At 39.7% G+C, this 7,132-nt stretch overlaps 1 pseudogene; it reads left to right on the forward strand.

Moving 5' to 3' along the window:
- The first annotated feature begins 1,342 nt into the window (after positions 1-1,342).
- On the forward strand, positions 1,343-6,647 carry LOC108490742 (annotated as a pseudogene).
- The last annotated feature ends 485 nt before the right edge of the window (positions 6,648-7,132 follow it).

Raw genomic sequence — 7,132 nt, forward strand, 5'->3', positions numbered from 1 at the left:
GGTAGCAATCATGGGCTCCAGGTCTTCCAAACTTTTGGACACACAGGAACAGGGATCGTCTAACAGCAGGGTCTGGACATATGGGATATTGATGTCTTTGATCTCTCTCCTTTGAAGTCTTGTCCACATATTTCTAGGAGTAGATCACCAGGGCTTTGGAAATGGAATGCCAAATGACATGAATCTGGGCCAGGGGACCACCACCCTTTACACAGACCCTGATGTCCGCGCCAGCAGACTGTTCCTTGCCCAGAAGCAGAGCTGGCTCTAATAACTTGCACTGCAGCATGCCCAGGTAGATAATCTCCAGGTTACACTTGGTCACTTTGATGAGGTCATTTCCCTGTTGCACCATGACTGTGGTTGTCTTCCCATGTCTGAAGACCTGCACGGGCTGCGTTGGATTCTTGGACTGCATGGAGGAAGCACACACAGGAGTCCCTCACCCAGCAGCATTGCACCAGAAAAGGCCATTTTCTTTTTTCATTTTTCATATTACATTTGTTTATTTGGGGAGAGGACACACGTTTCCTTGCTGTAGTTGTAGAGGTCACAGGAGAGCAGGAGGGTGTTGGTTCGCTGCTGCCATCATTCTCTTCCTGGCGGTTGAGTTCATGTGGTAAACCTGCTGACTGGCACCTTCGCCTGCTAAGCCAGCCATCTCCTTCATGCAACTATATTTCAGTTCTTTCAGAATTATGGGTGTCTGGAGGACTGTAGCCCCTCACTGACACTGTGATGCTGTAAGAAAATGCTCTGTCCCCCAAGACACAAGACACAGAAGCTGTGATGAACATCACGGGACTGAGGAGAAGAAGGGAGCTTTATCACAACCCCCTCAAGATAAAATGACATTCCAGAATCATGTAGACAACAGAAGTGTCTTTCTTATGGGCATGAGAGATGCAGTCACACCTTCTTGCTCTCCTGACACCACCATGCCACTATTTTTTTAATGTTTTTTTTTATTTTTTATTGTATGTATAGGTGAGTGCTACCTGCACCCATGTCATGCAGTGCCCAAAGAGGTAAGAAGGGGGCATCAGATCCCCTAGAACTGGAGTTACGGATGGTTGTTAGCCTCTATGTGGGTGCTGGGCATTGAAAACAGGTCCTCTGAAACAGCAGCTGGTGCTCTTAACTGCTGTGCTAGCTCTCCAGCCCACACTTCCTACATTTTGATGAGTGTCTCTTCTTATGTTCCTTGATTTGTTACTTTGGTTTTCTTTTCTTAAGTGTCCCAGGACTAATCTTGAGATTTCTTAGTTATTTTTATCTTGCTTTTGGTTTTAGCAATCTGGGAAATTTCCACTATCTCCTCATCACTCTCAGCTGCCCAGGAATGTGGGTGCATTTAGGAAGGTAAGCACGATCCTGGGGGGTATTAGGGAGCTCTGGAGGAAAATACTGATGGGATGTGTGTGGATAGATGGATAGATGATAGACAATAAGACATAGACACATGATAAAAGATAGATATAGATAGAAGATAGACTGATAAGCAGAATAGATGATTGATTGAAGACAGATGGATGGATAATAGACTAGAAAATGTTAGGTGTTTGGTAACTAGATGAGAGGGATCTGGCTAGACCTTAAGTGGATGGACTTTCACTGGGGAATGTCTGGGGACACTGACTTGACACAGTGGACCTTAACACCCATGACAGAGTACATGGGTTCCAGGGGGGGATCTATGGGAGGGTGCTGGTGGGGACGGGGGTATAAAGATGATTCAGATTGAGATATTCTGTATGAAATACAACAAAATTCAATAAAAACAAATTTAAAAAAAATTTCTAACTTGTGTGAGTGAAATTTTGAATGATTATGAGTGTATTTATATATTTTTAAATATTTTATTTATTATTTTTATGTGTATGTGTGTATTGCCTGCATGTAGGTAAGTGCACCCATGTCATGCAATGCCCATGGAGGACAGAAGAGGCTGTCAGATCCCCTGGAAATGGAGTTACAGACAGTTGTTAGTTGCCATGTGGGTGCTGGGATTCAAACCCGGGTCTTCTGCAAGAACAGCCAATGTTCTTAACCACTCAGCCATCTCTCCAGCCCTGAGTGTATTTATATTTACTGTAGCAATCAGATATACCTGGGTTTCTGCTTCCTGGCTGTCCTGGTAGATAGCCAGTGTTATCTTATAAACATGGGCCAACAAATTATAGTTGAATAATATCAGATTGGTATGTTAACCAATGGTACTTTGGAATGATCATTTCCCTCTTTATGATACATCATCAGAAAGAATGAAATAATCCAATTTCAAATTAATTTATTCTCTGTGAAGAGCAATTTTAACCCAAGTTCTTATCCACTAGACTTCCAGTCTGTATTCTATAGCAATTGAGTGCAACTGTTCTATTTTAAGGTACTGAGGCTAGACCAGACATGGAGGAAAGGAAAATCTTTAGAAACAGGACAAAAGACAGTCATGTGGAGACAAGAGGTCACAAGGAGGAGAAAGTGTGTAGAAATGTTTGGAGGGTTTTCAATTCCAGCAGCAATCCCCTCCAACATGTTCTATTGTCTGAGGTTATACAGTTTTCTCCTGCCTTAAATCTTTTAAATTCTAAAATCATACATGAAGCCCTTCTGGGAGACAAGTATTCTGGACAAGAATCTCTCTGTTCTAACAATAATATTTGCAGTTTATCACCACTTCTTAAAATATTTATTTTATGTTTCTGAGCATATACTTAGGGCCTCTGAGGTGAGAAAAGAGCACTGGATCCCCTGGAACTAGATTTACAGGTGGATTTGAACAACCACATGGGTCTGAGAACAGATCCCAGGTCCTCTGCAAATGCAGGCAGTGCTCTTCACTGCTGAACAAGATCTCCACCCCTTTTACCACTTTACTAAACCAACCTGCCAATTACCTCTACACAGAAATTCTTGGAGTCAAGAATTTCATTTCATTCCTGAGTTTAGGAGCGTGTGCAGTGCAGGGGATCGTTGGATTAAACGATGCGTGTGCTGTATCTTCCTTTCTCTTCCCTCTCCCTCTTCCATCTGTGGATGACTCAAAAGTCAAGAAACTTTTAATAGCTAAATTGAAAGTATAACTTGCTATGGTGTATGTTTATGAAATAAAATGTGATTATAAACAACAGAGCATTAAATAATTCTCAAGACAAGAGTGCTGTACTATAAAACTCATTTATACCTTAGAACGGACATAAAAGCTGAGCCCCTGTAGCACTGGTATTACTACCAGTAACACATCTTAAATGCATGGGTTTATGTCCTGAATGTCAGTAGAGAAAAAAAACAAACAAAATCTCCTCTTGGCGAGTGTAATCTAAGCTGCACTAGTTACTCATGTACACGTCCTTATGAAATAAATGCCTCTTTCTCTTGCCCTTTTGCATTTCTGGAATGCTTTTCCAGCCACTTCTTCCCAAATGAAACACTATTTATAATCATACTTGACTGCTTAAGTCTAAAGATTTTCTCCCTGACCCTCACTGGAATTTCATATTTATTTATTTTTAAATTTTATTTATTATTTTTATTTTATGTGTGTAAGTGTATTGCCTGCATGTGTGAGTGCATCCGTGTTGTTCAATGCCGCGGAGGTCAGAAGAGGGCTTCGGATTCCCCTGGAACTGGAGTTAAGGATGGTTCGTAGCTGCCATGTGGGTGCTGGGAATCGAAGCCAGGTCCTCTGCAAGAGCAGTCAGTGCTCCCAACCGCTGAGCCATTTCTCCAGCCCTAGTTTTCTACTTTGCAAATTTTCTCTGTCTGTGTGTATATGTAAATTAGCATCAAAATATTGCCTGAAAATTCAATAAATAAAAAGTTACCAGGCAAAGCCAATTTCATTTTCTGGAGTCTCACATTTCTGCGCAGAGGTGTTTATCACTCAGCTGGCAAACTTGCTTTCCATCTGTCTGTTTACAAACACACTCATGTACATCTAACATACAGACACGTGTACTAGGTAGGCACGTGTTTTTGCAGATATTATCATGTTCTGTTGTTCTGTGATGTGCTTTTCTTCTTTTTTTAAACTTTTTTAAAAATTTTATTTACTATTTTTATTTTATGTGTATACATGTATTGCCTGCATGTAGGTAAGTGCACCCGTGTCCTGCAATGCTGACAGAGGTCAGAAGAGGCTGTGGGATCCCCTGGGACTAGAGTTATGGGCAGTTGTTAGCTGCCATGTGGGTGCTGGGATTCAAACCCGGGTCTTCTACAAGAACAGCCAGTGTTCTTAACTGCTGAGCCATCGCTCCAGCCCCAAAATGTGCTTTTCTTAACAACACTCTGAAGACATTTTCTTATCAGTCCATGAAGCTCACCAGGAATTTGTTCAAAAGTTCCGTGATATGAAGCAGCCATTCTTGTTGTAAAAATTCTTATGAATGGAAATACTAGCTTAAAATTTTCTACTATTATCAAAAGTGCTAGAAAATATATGGAACAGTGTTTACTTAAATATTACTCTTATAGAACATTGTTCTCCAAAAGGACCAATTTCTGCTAGCCTATGGTAACCTATGGATACCCATGGCTAACACACTCATCAGTCCTAGTACCAGTCATTTAAATTCTGCCAAACTCATGCATACAATGACGCATTATTATTTAAATTTTCCATTGACTGATTTCTAGAATACATAGGAGTGTTTTCACTGTTTAGTTTTTTGTGCTTTTAATATTTATTTTATTTAAATGTAATAAACTCTGTTTATTACATCACAAAAGCCCATGACACATTTCATACATTATTTAAATTGAAATAATAATGGTATATTAATTTTCTTTTACCCCTCAATTCATTGAATGTAAACTATTATCGCATTTTATTTTTTTCTCCACACTTGCAAAAATAACTAGCAGAAAAGACACAAACCAATAAAGGCTTAAGCCATGTTAAACTCACGTGCGAATACAACAGCTCACTTTACAACCTGAGGCAACCAAGGTGAGCACGTCTGGTTCAGGACAAGGATGTCTATTTTCTGAGGATACACAAACACAATTTTACCAACACTTTGTGCTACTGATGCTATTTTGGGTCACATAATTAATATACACTGAATGGGTCTCACAGAAAAGTGTGGAGAACAATAGTTGAATAATAACCTTTGTCATTTCAAATAAATGTATGAATCATTACAATTAATATGTATAATGTTTTCAACAACTAGCAATTTAAAATATGCTAGGGCTGACATTTGTAGCTCTCATAAGAACAATTCAGCTTAAATTTTCCTTATATGTTCTTTGAAGAAATGATGAGACTGCCCTAAAAGGGAGCGAGCACTTCACCAGAGATTCCAAAGGCGGCCAGTGACAGCTATGCTGTCTGAATCCACAGAAGGCGGAGCCCAAAAGATTGCACCTTTCACCTCCATATCTCCTTCTAGAATTAAAATGTGTTACCGTCAAGGACCTAAACATGGTGTTTGCGAAACTGAAATTTTGTTAGTCATCTGCAATGGGCAGATAACAGGCTACCCACGATTTCCACATTCAAGTCACTGGAACCTGGACACAGGTAGTCTCACAGGACAGAAGTAAATTCACAGCCACGAACAACTGTAGGACCTGGAGATGAAGCCCCTAACACAGTGTGTCCAGTGGATTCAGAGGACCTTAATAAAGGAAAGATTCAGAGTGAGGGGAAGCTTCCACAAAGTGGGATATGAGGATTCTAACCTCCAGAACTGTAAGATAAAATTTGTGCTGCATTAAAGCACTGTCTTTGTGTTGATCAAGTCAGCAGTAGGAATCACACACCAATGCTTAGGAAAAAAATTAACTCTTAGAGTGACTTCTGTTTTAGAATTAAGTACACAAACCTGGTACTGTTTTTTCTCCACATTGGCATGATCATACTAATCAAGGTCTGTCCGAAGCTCAGCAGTCCCATGTATTTTCCCTCGGCCACCTAACTTTTGTAGATGTGTGGTTCCGCTCTAATATCACCTCTAAAATTGTGGAAAATCTGGTGTCTGAGGTCAAAACTATCTCCTATGCAGGGTGCATGGTGCAGGAATTCTTCTTCATGGCCTTCGTTCATGTAGAAGTCTTCATCCTGGCAGTGATGGCCTTCAGCACATGGCCATTGGCAACCCTCTGCTCTACTGCAGCAAAATGTCACAGACTGTCTGTATTCGAATGAACTCCTTCCCTTACATCTATGACTTCTTTATCAGTTTGATCTCAACACTGTGGATTCATGGTTTGTACATCTGTGTGAACACTGAGATAAACAGCTTCTACTGTGAGACCCAGCTGTCATCAAACTGACCTGTGACGGGACGTTCATTAAAGAATACCCCATTCACCCCTTAGCGGTTCTCAACTTCTCCTTCTCCTTACTGGTCATTCTTGTTCCTTGTATATTCACCCTTTTTGAATCATAATGCTGCACTCAGAAGAAGGGAGGAAGAACCCCCTTTCCACATGTGGCTTGACAGCTATCACCATATTTTATGGAACCCACTTCATATGTCTTAGAAGCCCAACCGAAGACTCACTCAAGCAGGGGAAGATGGTGGCTATGTTTTACACCTCAGTTATTCCTATGCTGAGTCCTATGAATCTACAGTCTTAAGCACCAATATGTCAGAGGCGTGAACAAGGCCATCAGTTTCACACTGTTAACTAAATAAAACTTAAAATGTATAATAAGACTGAGTTCATTAGAAATCTCGTTTTGATGGATTTGGATTTATTTGCATTTTCAATGAATATACAAAATTACTTTTGAATTAAAAATATTTTTATTTTGTGAAAGTTTCATACTTTGGTAATATATATTGATCATATCCAACTCCAACTACAAAAATTATTTCTAACTGGAAAGAGAACAAAGATCAGAGTTAAGGCATGTATGTTGCAAACAGCCCTGAGTCATGAATCTGTCATGAAAAAAAATCATCTATGTACTTTTTGACTTTCAGACAATATCAAATTCAGTGAGCAACTTTGTAATTCTGGTCATTTTCATTATTGGAACTTTACAAGCCTATCACTAAAAGAACTGTAACATTTTACCTACTTTTGCATAGTTCTGTTTATTATACTTATTGTAAAATGCTTAAATATATTTGCATCATTAGTCATTATTATCTTTGGAGGCAAAATTCCTCCCCAT

The sequence above is a fragment of the Nannospalax galili genome, unplaced genomic scaffold (assembly GCF_000622305.1).
Source record: "Nannospalax galili isolate Female #2095 unplaced genomic scaffold, S.galili_v1.0 scaffold1955, whole genome shotgun sequence".
NCBI classification, from domain to species: Eukaryota; Metazoa; Chordata; class Mammalia; order Rodentia; family Spalacidae; genus Nannospalax; species Nannospalax galili.